At 43.9% G+C, this 16945-nt stretch overlaps 1 long non-coding RNA gene across 1 annotated transcript; it reads right to left on the reverse strand.

The window, feature by feature from the left end:
- Positions 1-5675: 5675 nt before the first annotated feature.
- LOC138107608 (uncharacterized) lies at positions 5676-12481 on the reverse strand. The gene is made up of 2 exons (XR_011149637.1): positions 8848-12481; positions 5676-8765 (listed from the first exon to the last, which is right to left on the reverse strand). It is a non-coding gene; the product is annotated as an uncharacterized lncRNA (long non-coding RNA).
- Between the last annotated feature and the right edge of the window lie 4464 nt (positions 12482-16945).

Here is a 16945-nt window from a genome sequence, read left to right on the forward strand (position 1 = left end):
AGGAGTCCACATTGAGACGATTGTTGCAATGGTGCCAACAAAACAGCTATGCACCCGAGCCAAATACAGCTTTTAATTTAGAAACTTGGAAGGGAGTGGGTGACCGCCTGTGGGACGCTGTTAGCAACGGGGATAAGGAAACCCGTTCTTTGGCTACAGCGTGGAAATTAGTTTATGTGACCTTGCAAGATACGAAAGCAGAGCGGGCAGCTGCTTTCATATGAGGCCACACAGGGCATTTGCAGCAGCCCCGATAGCCTGCCCTGTTATCACGGCTTTTGAACCTCCCTTACCGTATTCAAGTGTCCCTGAGGAGATACCTGCTGTGCCTACAGCCCCAACACAATCTTAGCCACTTCCAGCGGCACCTATGGAAGTTGACACTGAGTATCCACCTCTGCCACCTATCCCTTCGGGGGGAGACTTCTCTTTTCCACCTCCGTCACCTTGTGCTGTTCCCGCACCACCGCCGCCTGCAGCAGACTGGGGTCTCAAGGTACTCTGGAAGACAGAAGAGCAGGAGCGTGCACGGCCGACAATGGAACAGCAATTACAAGAACAACAGAATGCGGAGTGGGAGAGACTGCTGCAAACCATATGGGAAAATGACATAAGAAACATCAGACAGAAGGAAAGACTTAAGCAAGTAACTCAGGATTTGGGGGGAGAGTCAGAGTGGGATTGTTTGCAGCAGATTCAATGTAAGGAAATGGAAACAGAAGAGTTACAGAAGAGAGAGGGAAAACAGAGAGAGGGTGGTGGATCAGGGCCAAATGATGGGTCAGGGCCAAGCTATTTTGAGAAATTCTGGAAAGGAGTTATACAGCATGCCATAATAGAGGGAGAATTTATTCCTGGGGCTTATCCAGTAGTGTTGGGAGGCAGAGATCCTGGCGGGGGCCAGAAACCTAACCACTGGACACCTTTTGTTTGGGAGGTGATTAAAGAAGCTAGAAAATCAGTTCGTGATTATGGGTTGCAAAATTCTTTCACACAGTTATTTATTGATAACATCTTTGGGTCCAATATTCTTTGCCTTTATGATTGTCAACAATTAATGCAATTATTAATTACAGGGATGCAATATATATTGTGGAAGTCTAAGTGGACTGATTTATGTCAACAAGCTGCTGTAGCTAACTTATACAGGGATGATGGTGATCCTTTGAAATATGTATCTGTAGAAATGCTAACAGGAACAGGCACATTTATTGATGCTCAAGTACAGAACCGAATGAATGTACAGATTTTACATCAGTCAGCCCATGCAGCTCAAGAGGCTCTGAGGCAAATGCCTGAGGATGGCAAAATAGTGCTACCTTTTACTAAAGTAGCACAAGGACCAACCGAAACATACATGTCCTTTTTGGATCGATTGTGAGAAAGTATTCAAAAGTCTAGCATTCCTGAAGCAGCAAGGGATTCTGTACTTTTGTCCCTAGCAGTTCAAAATGCTAATTCGGCATGCAGAAGAATTCTGATGGCACTCCCTTGCACTGCTTCAACAGTAGATATGATGGAGGTGTGTGAAAAAGTTGGGATGCCAGCAGAAAATGCTATTTTAATGGCTGAAGCATTTGCTGTGGCTGTAATGCTGCTTGTAAAACAAGGTCAGGGAGATAAAACAAGGAACCTTGTGGGAAACAAGGACTATTTCTAAAAAGAGTGGCAAGTGGCATTTGTTACATGATTTAAGGGAAGTAAGTAAGGTAATGGAAGACACAGGAGTACTTCAGCCAGGATTACCATCCCCCAGTATGATTCCAAAACATTGGGAAATACTGAAAATTGATTTAAAAGATTGTTTTTTCACCATTCCATTGCATCCAGAAGATTGTGAAATACTTGCTTTTTCTGTTCCCTCTGTTAACAAGCAAGAACCCTACAAGAGATATGAATGGACCATTTTGCCACAAAGTATGAAAAATTCCCCTACTATGTGCCAATTGTTTGTGGCCTGGGCATTGACACCATTCAGGCAACAGCATCCAGAATTAATTGTTTATCATTATATGGATGATCTTTTGATTGCAGGAATGCAGTTGGACAGAGAACAAATTATTATAGAATTAGAACTATAGTTGAAAATGAAAGGATTGGTTATTGCACCAGAAAAAAATACAACAGATGCCACCATGGAAATATTTGGGTTCAATAATAGATCAAACCACAGTAAGGCCATAGAAAATCGAGTTAAACCCTACTATTAAAATCCTTAACGATGTTCAAAAAATAGTAGGTGATATTAATTGGGCGTGGACAATATGTCATATCACCAATTCAGATTTACAAGCTCTGTTACATGTATTGTCAGGAGGAGGGGGTATTAATGCTCCTCAAAACTTAACTGAAGCAGCACAAAAGGCTCTTGAAAATATTGGGCAAAAAATTGTACAAGGCTATACGTCCCACTGGATCCAGATTTGAATATTGCAGTAGCTATATTTAGCCAAAAATATGTGTTTGCAGTTATTTTCAATGGGACCAACAGCCAGATCCATTGTGTATATTGGAATGGATCTTTTTGCCAGCACAACCAAAGAAAACTATAATGACACCTGTGGAATTATTAGCTCATATTATAATGAAAAGCCAAAACTGGGTAATAGAAATATCTGGATCAGAGCCTGCAGAAATTATTGTGCCAACAACTAGAGTATATTTAAATTGGATGCTAAGACATAGCAGAGACTTGCAAATTGCTACTTTGGAGTTTACAGGCAAACTCAGTGTTTATACGCCCGGACATAAAATGCTCACATTTGTAACAAATACTGAGATAATTTCAAAATCCCTTTGCTCTTCTAAGCCAGTTCATGGAATAACGATTTTCACTGATGCCAGTGGCAAAACTGGGAAGGTTACTTATGTTTGGAGAGAGAAAGGGCAGTGGAAACAGGAAGTTTTACATGAAACAAACAGCCACTCTACTCAGTACTTAGAGTTATTGGCAGTAGCAGTAGTATTTGAAAAATGGAATGATCAGCCAATTAATGTTGTATGTGATTCACTTTATTGGTAGGAGTAACTTGTCGCTTAGAACGTGCATTGTTAAAGGAATTGAATAACCATGACCTATATTTGCTTTTTCGCTGCTTGCTTTTTCACCACTTGCTTTTTGCTTTATCAAAAAGACACTGTGTTTATTTTGTTACTCCTAGTCGTAGTTATTCTAAGTTACAGTGTAGCCTAGCCGAAGGCAATGCATGAGCAGATTATTTAGTTTCTCCTGCCTGGGCTGCTCCTGCAGGAAATAAATTTCAAGAAGCAGCGCAGTTGCATCAATTTTTTCATCAATCAGCAAAGGTCCTGCACTGGCAATTTCATATTTCCTGGACTGATACACAAGCTATTGTGGCGTCTTGCAGTGATTGTCAACAACTTCATCAGGCAATGGGGACAGCAGTTAATCCTAGAGGACTTGGACCCTTGGAATTATGGCAAATGGATGTAACGCATTTTCCAGAGTTTGGCTGATTCAGATTTATTAATGTGTCTGTTGACTGTTTTTCTTTTGCAGTATGGGCCACTGTACAAACAGGAGGAAACCACAAAACATGTTCTAAAACATTTACGCACAGCTCTTGCTGCCCTTGGGATTCCACATACCTTGAAAACTGATAACGGCCTGGGTTATACCGGTCATAATTTTGCCACCTTTTGCAATTTATGGGGTATTGTTCCTATCACTGGGACTCCACATTCTCCCACGGGGCAAGCTATCATGGAATGCACCCATCATACCCTGAAGCAATTGCTTCACAAACAAGAAGGGGCAGAATTGTCCCTTTCGCCTCAAGCCTGCTTGGAAAAAGCTGTCTATGTAATGAATTATCTACATATCCCAGGTGATAATCTTGTTCCTCCTGCGGTAAAACATGGGGCAGGACTAAAAGGGGGCTTAAATGAAACTCCACGCGATAGTGGGAAAGTATGGGTAAAAAATGGGGCTACAGGGCAATGGGAAGGACCAATGCAATTACTAACTTGGGGAAGGGGGTATGCATGTGTTTCCACAGACACGGGATTATACTGGGTGCCTGCAAAGTGGGTGAAACCATGGCTGGAGAAAGATAGCAACCCCAGCCTGTGTGCTGATGCTGAAAATTGAGGTCTCACGTCAGCTACACCTCAAATGTCCTGATTCAGACTGTGGAAATTTTAAACCATGGGTATTGCGTGTATGCTTAACTTGTGATGCAAGATGGTATTGCAGTAGTATTAATCTTGTTACGAAAAATTGTAAAGAAATACATACTGCAGAAGAACGTAAAGTAGGAGTAGAACAAGTTTTGTGTTGGAACAAGATTCCTTTGCCAAAAGAGGCTGAATATTGGTGGGTACCTGAAGATGACTGGTCATGGCTTTTAACGCATTGGAAGGAGAGAATGCAGGAAAAATGGGGCCCAGTGGGAAAATTTCAGTCATCGCATTTTTACTGTTAACCCTTATAACAGCAGTCAAAGCACATGATATTCTGGAAGTAGTGCCGTGACAAAATGTGTCAGTTACTTTTGCTAATGTTACTAAGCAGGGTTCCTTTTGTCTGTCTATGGCTATGCCAGCTGATCCATTCCATACTTGCTTGATAGGCATACCTGACTTTAACCCTGACCGATTTAAGGGCTATATAAATAGACCAATTCCTGCTACTTGTAATGCTTAATGCTTAATGCTACATTATCAGCTCACAAGCAGCAGGAGCCATAGCTAGTTGTACTAAAGACTTGCTTTTGGCACTTAATGCAACTTCAGTAGAGCCCCAAGAACTTACACTGTTAGGCTCAATGGGAAAGAACTGCAGTTGTGTTGAATTTGGTAATGTTTACAGTGTTCTGGCGTGTCTTAATAGAACCAGACAGCAAAACCTGGAAATAAATTATGGCTATTTCCAAAACGTCTCACACAAAGCACCAGAATACCATCAATGTGTTCCAAATCAAACTCAGAAAATAGGGTACCAGCAGAATGAGTATTTGTTTTGCCCACACCAATTTGTGCATGAAGTAAACAATCCATCTGCTGCTCTTTGGAATAATGATATAGCTAAACAGCTACCACCTGGCATATTTTTAATTTGTGGGGATGCAGCATGGCAAGAGATACAGTCACAAGTGATAGGGGGACCATGTTTTTTGGGAAAACTTACTTTGTTTAAGCCTTCCAAGATAGACCTACTAAATCATACTGTATGGAACTTTACAAAGAACCTACCACAACAATCACGACGAAGTGTGTCTCAGTTAGGTCCTGAATGTAATGAAAAGATTCAGTTTTGGTCAACACTATCAAGGGTTATTACTTCCTTATTAACACCAGGTGTCGCTGCAGCCAGAGCCTTACATAACTTTAAAAAGCGGGCTTGCTGGATGGCCAGACAATTAAACATCACATTGAATATTATCACTGGCATGTTAGTTGATGCAGATAGTATAAGGCATGCATTATTACAGAATAGGGCTGCTATTGATTTTTTGCTGCTAGTGCAAGGACATGGTTGTGAGGACTTTGAGGGAATGTTTTGTATGAATTTATCTGATCATTCTGTATCTATCCATAGAAGGCTTAAGGAAACACAGGAAAACATGAAAAAGATCCTGACAGGACATGGACTAGACAGGTGGTTGGAAGGATTTGGCTTACTAGGTGGTTGAAAGATATTATCAAACAAATCCTTACAATTGGGGCATCTTTATTTGTTTATTGATTGTTTTGCCATGTTTAATCACTTGTATTTCCAGAATGGTGCAGAAATCAATGCATAGCATACAGCTGGTTCAAGGAAAGAAAGGGGGAAATGCGGAAACCATGTTTTTACTAGAAAATGGACATATCGTGAACCAGCCATAAAATAGAAAACCCAGAGCATGTAAGACAGAAGGACTTGAGCACATACGCAGGGGAAGAGTCCATAGGGAGGTTGTGAGAAAGGAACAAGCAGCATTGGGGAGGATGTGAACAAAGAACAAGCAACAAAGCATAATCCTGAGAAAAAGGAAGAAAAGGATAAGAAAATGCAAACTGAAGGACGGTTGTGACATACACGACAGATGATGTGACACACATACAAGAGCCAATCATAAAGCATAAAGTAGCGTGTGAAAATAGGCCTTAACCAATAATAAATATGCATGATCGTGTCTAGGGAAAGCAAGAATTGTATATTAGGGACAGTAGTTATCAGTAAAATGGCTTCTGCTTGATTCACATTGAATCATGTAGAGTCCATTGTTTCTCTCCGCAGGTGGCTATTACAGCTGGTGAAGGGGTCAGTGGCTCTGACCCAGGAAGGGGTGACCAGTCTGGAAAGATGGTCCTGAAAGGAATTGCCTTCCCAAGGCCCAGTGTCTTCCCTCAGCTGCTAGCTAGGAGGGCCCATGCAGACTGTCAGCTCTTTAGTGATGGTCAGCTCATGATTTCAGCTCAGCTCTGCAGGGCAGCCTCCAGGCCAAGCCAGACCAGAGAGAGATGAGAGGCTTGAGTAGCTGGTTCCGCACAAAGGTAGCTTTATTGGTCCATACTCCAGCGAAGGAGAGCTACAGGCAAGCATCTGTGTCTCGAAGGGGCAGAGGGCTAGCTTTTATAGGGATACAGGGGATGGGTGCCAGGGGGTAAAGGCCAATGGGTTACAAAGGATCTGCATAGGGTCTCCTAGAGGATTCTGGGTCTGACTTTTCTCGCCATGACTAAAGAAGTGGTTGTCTTTCAAGGGAGTCCTGCTGGGCGATTATGCAATCTTCTTATCTCAGCAGACATCCCTCCAGGGCAGGGGCTGGGCATACCCCACAGGTGGCTACGTAATTATACTTGGCTATGTAATGCTAATTTGCTGTAAAAATAAATCATTATTGTTGCAGTTGATTGTAGCATATCAGAGATGCTTAGGAATCCAATCTTTGGGCATTTATACAGGCAAATAACCTCAATAAAATCCCTAACATAACCTCTGATACAGCAGACATTGTAAATATTGCAATAAAGGCTTGATCCTTTTGATTTGAATAGTATTCCTTTAAGGTCACGTAAGTTCTACCCAAAGCTTTCTTTTTTAGATATTGCAGCCTGGATACTGTGCCATAAACTTCAGTAATGTTACTTCAGTAACTAGTGCTCCTTCTATTAATTGTATATATAGATGGACACTATCATACAGAACTTGTGATTACTGTGAGACCATGCTTGCTTTCCCATTACAAAGCTAATGGTGTGTCAAAAAACTGAGTTTAAAGGGTTTTGGAAACACATTAGCATTCTGTGAGTAAGCAGGCTGCATTTCTGAAAGGATGATTGTCCCTGATAATGCACAGTAGTGCATTTTACTCAAAAAAATTGTATTTTTACAAAATATCTGAAACACTTCACAGAGGAGTGGAAGAGGAGGATCCTTTCTCAGAAGCCAGTATGGTTTGGCTTACAACTAATAGTTACGGGTAGCTTATTAAGTGTTAGGTTTAAAGTACTTGCCTTCATCCATCCTCAATATTTTTAGCTATATGTTGTTTTGCACCATATGGCAAAATACAATTAGTGTGTCAATCTTGAAATCATATCTGGTGTCTACAATCCTAGGTCCAGATTATTACATGGGTTTCATTAACACAGAGGAAATAAGTGAAAGGAAGAACTTTGTGCCATGTTAATGGTTGCAAGGATTTGCAGCAGACAAGCTTTATTTGGGCAACACATCTTGGTTAAGTGATTGCTTTTCTTGACATTGCATTAGGTTATTCTGAATTTGGCCCAGAAGCATTGCAGCAATTAGTTAGCCAAAAAGCATGAAAGAACTACTACAATATGCATTTAAGCTCTTTTCTCAGTAATATGACAGCCAGTCTGCTGCATGACAAACTGAACTGGAAGCAGAGGTAGGCTAAAGGGATGTCTCAGCCTGAAGACTGACTTGGGGGACATTGCCAGGCTGCAATGCTGAGCTTTTATTGGGAAGTCAGTGACACAGACTTCCAGTCCTTTCACCCTTCCTTCACACTGTTGCTATGCAGGAACACTGCAATGAAAACAAAGGGTGATACAGAGACATCTACTGATTTCAGCTTATTTTGCAAATGTGACTTTAAGGATAAGACTCTTCATTCACATTTAAAATAGTCTATAGCACATCTTGACCCGTCTGTGTGTGGGTGTGCTGCCTGCTCCAGAAATATCCCTTAAAGGAGCTGTTTCATATAGAGCTAGTGTTGTACCACTAGCCTTCCACCACCAGCCTTCCACCACCAGCCTTCCACCTGCAAATCGAAATCTTGCCCAAAGATTTCTTGCCCAAAGTCTGTAATCTTGCCCAAAGCTCTGTAATCTTCTCCCAAACCACTGGCAGTGTTTTTGCCTTGCTTTCACAGCCTTGCACCTGCAAAGCCCAATATTGATGTAAGATGGCCTCTTTTTGGAAGGGATTGCCATTTAAATCAGGAGATCTGATGATGCCCAAAGCTGAACAATGAATCAGCATGGAGGACAAACAGCATTGTGTGAAGGAATGTCCAATAGGGAACTCAATGGGGAAAAGCATTGAGGGGGATACCTGCTGCACTGGAGAGAAGCCTAAAAGAGAGCAGTAACGTGGGGTCCTCTGTGTTTTCAACCCTCCTTTTATTTCAGGGTTTTTTTCCTCCCAAAAAGGTAACTTTCACTGTTGGAATGATCTGCATTCTGGTCATCATTTGAAGGTTGCCTTGGAGGTTGCCTGTTCTGCTTCTGGTGCCACAGGTCAGGGCGAACGCATCTTGCAGGTAGCCATCGTACCCCAGTATCTGTGGAAACGCAAGCATACCCATGACCTCAAGCAATGAGCTCATGAGGGCCTTCCCACTTCTTAGTGAGGAGGTCCTGTACCTAGACTTTCACTCGAGGCAGATGCGTCTCGCCTGCAGACTGCAATGAAAGAAAATTATTCAAAATAACAGGATTGTTTGAATCTGGTGGCACTGTAAGGTGATTATTGTATATAACACTTTTTCTAGTCTGTGGGGTTTATCCATGCATTCCCCCCTTTTGTTTCTCCAGAACACGCTTCAAAGTACCATGAGCGTGTTCAACAATGGCTTGGCAAGTAGGAGAATGCAGAATACCCAAAGTATGATCTACACCCCATAGGTGCAGAAACTGCCGCGTCTTCTGAGAGACACAGGCAGGGCCATTATCGGTTTTCATGGAAGAAGGTACCCCCAAGATCGTGAAAGAGTTTCCAATGGGCGATGACATCGCGGCCTTTCTCCCCAGCACGAGCAGACGCCCACACAGCTGAGGAGAACGTGTCAATAGACACGTGCACATACTTAAGTCTGCCAAATTCAGGAATGTGTGTTACATCCGTCTGCCAAAGCTGCAAGGCCTGTAGGCCTCTGGGGTTTACCTCTGATGGCAGAGGTGCAGCAAGTCCGTGACAGTCAGCGCAAGCACTGACAATGTCCCAAGCCTCAGCTGGCGTCCAATGAAACTGCTTCTGCAGGGTGTGCGCACTTTGATGAAAGAAATTATGCGATGCTTTAGCTTGTGCAATTTTGTCAGGCTGAGGCACTACCCAGGCAGGGTTAGCTAGCCTGTCAGCCCTAGTATTGCCTTCTGTTATGAAACCTGACAAATTAGTGTGGCTTTGAATGTGCAAAATGTAATACGGATTCACTTGAGCTTCAGTTGCACTCCACAAGGCCTCCAATAGTGAAAACAGAGCCACATTACTCACTTCCTTCAAAAGCGAACAATCTAAGCGCTGAGTTATGCCTGCTACGTAAGCAGAATCAGTGACCAAATTCAAAGGAACCTGAGAAAACTGCTGAAAAGCCACGGCAACAGCCCTTAGTTCAACCAGCTGGGCTGAGCCTGACTCATCGCCTTCCAGCACCTGCCACTCAGATTCTTCCCCTCTTTTTTTTTTTTCTCAATGTTCTTAGTTGACTGTTGCTGTGGTGTGCACATCCATGCCAGCTGATCCCTGGGTGCCGGCTCTAAGCTGGCTGAGTAGGCCTGTCTCAGAGGACCTATGCCCTGAGGAAATATTTGACTCCCCTTTGCATTCCTGGCCAATTTCCCTAAACGTATCAGAGATTGACCATTGGCATGATAGATAGACTGGCAGTAGTCTGAAGAATGACCTGGCCTACCACATCTTTTGCATTGAACAACTCGCCTATTCTCCTTGTTTCTCTTCCTTTGTTTAAGCTGTTTCTGCATGCTCTCAACCTTAGGTCTCTTTTTTGATCCACCAGAATTTAATTGAAGAGGTCTTAGAACTGCTGCTAAAGCAGATTTATGCTCTCCAGATCCCACCTTAGCACAGGCATCAACAATTTGTGTTATTATATATATTGTTATATATAACTATGTGGGTTCTCCAGGCAAAGCATCTATGATCCTTCTACACTTATCATTAGCTGTAGATACAAAAATGCTGCTAGAGAGGATTTTCTTGTTATTTTCTAAGTCCGTGAGAGACTTTTCTCTCTCACAGAAGAGGTAGCAGGGAATGTAAACAACCAAGCCACCTGCAGCCTTGAAAAGTCTTGTTTATGGTATAGTAGAAAAATATTTTGACAATGGATGTTTTAGGATTTTAGCCAATCACCCCCAAGGGGTGGCTGGCCCTTTGTCCAATTAGGCTATGAAGAAAAAAGTCTATAAAACAGTTTGTAAAATAATTAAATAAATCAATCTTGCTGCACAACTCCTGCCTGCTGGATCTTCTCCTCCTCCTCCTCCCTATGGCTGCGGGACACGGTGCTATACCGTAGGAACCAGGCCTGCGGTAATAATTAGCATTATCTCTTGCTAGCTGTCTGCACAACAGCTGCCTCATGGTCTCATCTTCAACCTGCTTTTCCAAGGCTGCAGCAACCTTTTCCAAAAAAGATAAAAAGTTCTCTTTCTGCCCCTGAGATATTTTTACATATCTCATCTTAGGAGCAGCTGTATCTAAGCTCTTTATAAGAGCTGTCATGCCAACCTTTTGAATCTGTTCCAGGATTTGAGGATGCCAGGTAGCCTGAACATCAGGGTCCCAATAGTTATTGAGTCCCATAAAAGCATCCACAGGAACTAGACGCCTGGGATCAGTTTGAGGCAATTCCATATTCCCAGCTACAGCCTTCTCAGCCATCTTTCTCCAATTGGCTTCAAAAACCGAATCTTGTACAGGTTGAAATAACGTCTGACCTAAATGCTTAATATCATATGGAGAGAGCATATCAGTATTCAGTACTCTAATAATCTGCATGACCTCAGGAGAACTTAATCCATACTGAGCAACCTTAGTTTGCAAGTCCTGAATCACTTTCCAAGCAAAACACTCATGTTTGTCAGTCTGACCAGAGTCAGGCAGAGCTTTCTGCACCGGAAAAGCCTGGACAATTCCATCTGTATCATCACTACTTTGCTGTATTGTTACATCGCTTTGATCTGCCTGCACACTACTCTGGGACAAGGTAGCAGGTCGCTCAGATGCATTTTGCCCGCCAGGCATCCCAGTTCTTTCTAGCAACTCCCGGTGTCCCTCCTGCAATGCAGCCCTTTTAACCTGTTCCCAGAACCGTTTCGGATCTCTAGGATAGACAGTTACTTTACAGTCTGGGAGGGTCCAAGGACAATTGCGGACTTGGCGCGTTGAACGCTGCTTGCGCCTGAGCGCCGCCCCGGAGTCCCGCCGCAGAGCAGGCGTTTCCATGGTAACGCTCCTTGAATCATTCTCCAAGGGTGTGCTGGATGATCTCCCAGGAGACTGGCGTGCCAACTCTGAGCCAGCGGGCGGAGTGGTGACGTCAGCGGCTAGGGCTGCAGAGGGTGGAGCAGCGGAGGCTGGAACGGCGGCTCACGCAGCTGAGGGCGGAGCAGCGGAGGCTGGAACAGCGGCTAAGGCAGCGGAGGCTGGAGCAGCGGAGGCTGGAGCAGCGGCTGAGGCACCTCGCGCGGGCTCCGAAGCCTCCAGCCCCGCGCCCGGCTCCGCAGACGAGTCGAGCTCTGGCGGCTCGACTGGCCCCGGCAGCGCAGCCCATCCCGGGTGCGGGCCCGCCGGCTCCGCAGTCTGACGTGCGCCCAGAACGGCCGGTGCTGCCCGTAGCTCCGCGGACGAGGCCGGCGCCAGCGGCTCGACTGGTCCCAGCTCCGGCGGCGCGGCCTCTGGCCCCGCGGTCAACCGCGCGGCCGGAACGGCCGGCGCCGCCCGTAGCTCCGCAGGCCCCGCTGCCGTTTCTGGCGGTGACCCAGACGCTGCAAGCTGTTGCAACACTTCCTGCTGCACATCGAGCCGTTGCAAAACTGCCAAGATTTGTTCCCCGAGAAAGTCTGATATCGGGAAGCATGGCCACTGCTGCGTCCTCCCCTGAGCCGAAAAATCCCCATCACTTATATTAGCTCCTGCGGTCTGTATGACAGACTCGAATGCGGAAAGTACCGTGCTTTCTTTGGAGGATTTATGCTCCATGTCTCAGTCCATTCCCGCGCAGCCCCGGGGGGCGGGCCGGGCCAGTCGCGGTCTGGCACGAACCTTCTGAGAGGCTGCGGTTGCAGTACACGTTAGCCGGTCACCAGATGTCGCTGTTGTCTCCAGGGACGGCGAGAATCACGACACGGAATTCCAGGATAAAACGGGATTATTTAATTAATTATCACCTCGTTTATATAACTTGGTTCGCAATAAAGAAATGACATTATTGGCTGCTTGGCTATACATCTCCTAGAGTGATTGGCTGAATGCTATGACGCCTATTTCAAAATATTTTCTTCAGTAAGCCAAAACAAGACCGTGCAGGTGCAAGATAGAGTTAGTTTACAAAACCGTCTTTCACTGTTTCTCAGCTAAAGCATGAGAAAGAAAAACTTTACAAAATGCTTCAGCAGCTGGAAAATTCCTCTGCTCCTGCTTTTTAGCATCCACAACAATGGGCTGAATATAATATGCTGTGTGTACATCAGAGTGGTGGTGTTGGATTGCCTGCCTTCCCTCAGTCACTTAAAATTGGCCATTCACTGGCTGAGTACTCTTGTTACCAGGAAGCAGGTGCTCTGCAGCAGCTCCTGCTCTCCTGCTTGCAGTGGGCAGCGATGTGGGATATACTAGATATACTGCTCTGATGTAAATGAGCAACACAGTGTCATAATTCCCTGCTGCAGAATCCAGATCTATGTAGTCAGATAAGATAATAGCAGGAAGGAAGCAATATGCTCTGGAAGTCTTTTCCCTGCCAGAAGTTTTCAAGCAGAATACTGGCATTTTCTAGTCAGCAGTTCTCCAAGTGTACTGCATAGCCTCAGTCTAAGTCATCCTTTTCATGTGGGATAATGAATCTGTTTAAGGATAAAGGGTTACATATGACTAACCAATCCAGGTATTGGATTGTAGGAATAGAAGAAAAAAAAAAAAAAAAAAAAAAAAGGGAGATAAAGGAATTTTTTGAAATTAAGAGAGAAGGAGGGAGGGTCTAATTAGTTTTAAGAATTCAAGGCAGGAACAAATTATCTGAGCTATGCAAAAGGAGTCAAAAGACAAAAGACCTTTTGCTTTTCCAGAATCCTTTGAATATATTATGGTGTACTTTGCATATATTATAGCATATTCTGTGTATAGCGTATTCATTTACCTCTGGAGGGTGATAAAAGAATATTAATCCTTCAGTAATCTGAAAACATCTTTCCTCTTAACTCTCTTTTTCAGGATATTGACTTCTTTTGTGACTAGCACTGAGAGCAGGCAATCTCTTTCCTGCTACCAGGGAAAGCTGACAGGAGGAAACCTGGGCACCCTTCCTGAACACACAGAACTTCCTGTAATAGATGTTTCTGAAACACATAACCTTTCTTCAAAACAAGAAAATTTTATAGGGAGTGATTTGGGATGAGGACACAGTCCCACACAGGATTTGTTATTTAGAAATTTTTTATCTGCATACGCTTTGTTACTTGTTAATAAAGCTGATAGCCTTTGAATTGCTCTAAGTCTCTGTGGTATAAATATGCTATGTATGGGATTAGATGCATGATCTTGACGTGCATTTTCCTGCCATAACCTTAGACCATGTATTAGCTATTAAAAATGCCTTCCTTGGATGAGCCATCTGTTACTCACTGGGATAAATCTTTTAGTTGCCAGAGTTATCTAGCAATCACGAAAACACCAGCGACTAAATACGGGCTTTATCAGTGTGTGGAAAAGAGCCTCTCACCTGTTGTGTGTGTTGGTACAGGTTATTTTCAAGCTGAAGCCATGGCTCTGGCTCGTTTCTAAACGAGCCAGGGGGAAAACCATCACTTGGGTTGGAAGGGACCTTTAAAGGTCATCTAGTCCAAACCCCCTGCAAAGACCAGGGAGATCTTCAACTAGAGGAGGTTGCTCAGCATTCTGTCCAACCTGACCCTGAATGTTTCCAGGGATGGGGTATCCACCACCTCTTTGGCCAACCTGGGCCAGATTTTCACTGCCCTCATTGTAAAAAAATTCCTTATTGTCACGGCAGCAGCTTGTGGTGCTGGATGGTGAGGGTGCCGCGACCTTTCAAAAGCATCTCCAAGGTGAAGCCGCTCGGCAGGACCACCACACACTCACACACATGTACACGCACACACACACAGATAGCTCCAGAAAATGGGTTGACGGCAAAGATGCAGGAAGGGTCTTCTTGTGGGGTTCCATGGGAGGAGTTTTAATGCACCCATACGTATGAAGGGTTCCAGGGACAAAGACAAATTACATAGGAGGGTCCAGGTTTATCTAAAGGAGCAAAGCAAGCGTAAGGGGCCAATGATCTAAGCACATGGGGGCAGTACACAGGCGGGGTTAGGGTAAGGAAACCAATAGGAGAACTCTGAGGGAGTGATGATGGGGCAAGGGCCAATGGGGGAACAGGGAGTGGAGAATCTTCTAGGGCACGGACTTACTAAGTATAAAGGGGCAGGGAGGCCAATGGGCCAACCAGGGAAGCGGAATGGGGGTACATTAACATAGCAAAACAAAGCATCCTGGGGGGATGCCTTTTTGTCTCCCTAACCTGGGGAGGATCTTTGGTACTAGGGACTGTCCCACCAATGGACACCCTTTGCCTCTAGTACTGCAGGCCCACTGGCCTCCACACCCTATGTCTAATCTAAATCAATCTATGTTTTGCCTTATCACAACAGGCCCTGCTAAAAAGTTTGTCCCCATCTTTCTTGTAAGCCTCTTTCAAGTACTGAAGGGCTGCTATAAGGTCTTCATGTATCCATTTTAGATAGGTTGTGTGGTGGGAATGCCCCCCATACCTGGACACACATTGGAAACTGCGAGTACCAAGATGGCACCTGTGGCAGTACTTGTTTGCAAACAGCCACCAAAATACATTAAATTTCCCTGTGGCTATGAATAAAAATCGTGAGGTGAGATTTAGCACTTGGTATTGGAAAATACAAGTTTTTCCTTGAAGCATCGTCTCATATAATTGCTTACAGATATTAACATATCCAGTTCTACATGGATATGGAAGATGCAGCTCTGTACTTCACAAGAAGAAGCTTTATATACTTATCTCCACAAAGATACCATCCTTTCCTCTTCACTTACAGTGCAGGAGCTCCAGGCCAGAACTGGACATTCTGTGGTATAAAATAAGACCAGTGTTTATAGTCCTTGGCATTGCACACAATCCTTAACCCAAGTCCTTCTAAAAAAAAACTTGCAGACATAGCTGGTTTCATCTCCTGTTTGCTCTTTAACCAGCTTGTATGAGCTTGTACACATGAATACTATATGTGGACAGCAAAACAAATAAGAGGAGAATACTTTCAATGCAGGATGCATACACCAGGGAGCAGATACACATGTATCATCCTTTTCAATGTAGCACAAAGGGCAACGTGGAATCTCACAGAAAAGCAGCCTGCTAGTAGTTCTTTGGCAGCCATTGTGACAGAATATGGACAGTGTGTTTTTATTCATCTCTGCGTTTTCCCTGGCTGCCACCAGAGACCCTGTTCACAATGATTGCTTTTGTACAGAGAAATAACTCAGCAAGCTTGAAGAGGGCATCAGAGTCTGTCTTTGCTACTTGAAAATCTAATTCTGAGGAAGGTAGGATAAGGACTGACTTTGTGGTATTCATAAAGCATCTGGCTGTGAAGGAATATTGTAGCGACAAAGCTTCTTGTCTCCTGAATTCAGTCTCTAATGGTACACTGTTGGACAGTTTCCAATCCAGTGAAGCTTTATAGCACCTTTTGTCTGCACAGTGTCACAGGTACTTGTGTAAAAACTGTCATCACACAAACACTGATGTCGTATGCTACAGTCTGAAGTCTGGTATGATAGACTAGATAGACTTCTAGCTTCATTATGTGACTTTTGGGCAGGATCATTTTTTTAAGTTGTATAGAGAATTGTAACTTCGTCCGTTAGTCAGCTGAGATGTTATACAAGGAATGAAGCAATTCTTGATGTCTATGTCTGTGGCGTATCTGAGGGCAATCTCTTACTATGTAAATGCTCTACTGAGAAGGCATGTGGGTAGATTCTCTTTGCACAAGGGATGGTGTGTGTACTCAAAAGAGTGGAGATGTTGAGTCTGACATCGTCTTCTCACTCTAGAGAAGATGTACTACGTGCCTTAATTATTATTTATTCACTTGAATCTCAGCGCTTTGGTTTTTTCAGAATTATTAACCTAAACTTCCCATTGCTAATGCTGATTACTACAAGAGAAAAATGAGACCCTCCTGCATTTAGAGAAAAGTCTCAGTTTCTTCTCTTTACAAATGTAGGGAAGTAAGTCAATTTTAGCAGCACAAATATTAAAAAATGATCCTGGACTTGTATGGTGAAGTCTGGGATTAGTGGGGAAGGGAGAAATGGCAGGGGAGCACAGGATGTCTGTAGGGAACTTTTGAGTGCTTGCAGTTGACAGCACTATTAATGTGACATTGACAGTTAAAGATCAATAGCTTTGACGCTGAACTCGGATCTGCTTCCTGAATTTCA

Source organism: Aphelocoma coerulescens, chromosome 3 (assembly GCF_041296385.1).
Source record: "Aphelocoma coerulescens isolate FSJ_1873_10779 chromosome 3, UR_Acoe_1.0, whole genome shotgun sequence".
NCBI classification, from domain to species: domain Eukaryota; kingdom Metazoa; phylum Chordata; class Aves; order Passeriformes; family Corvidae; genus Aphelocoma; species Aphelocoma coerulescens.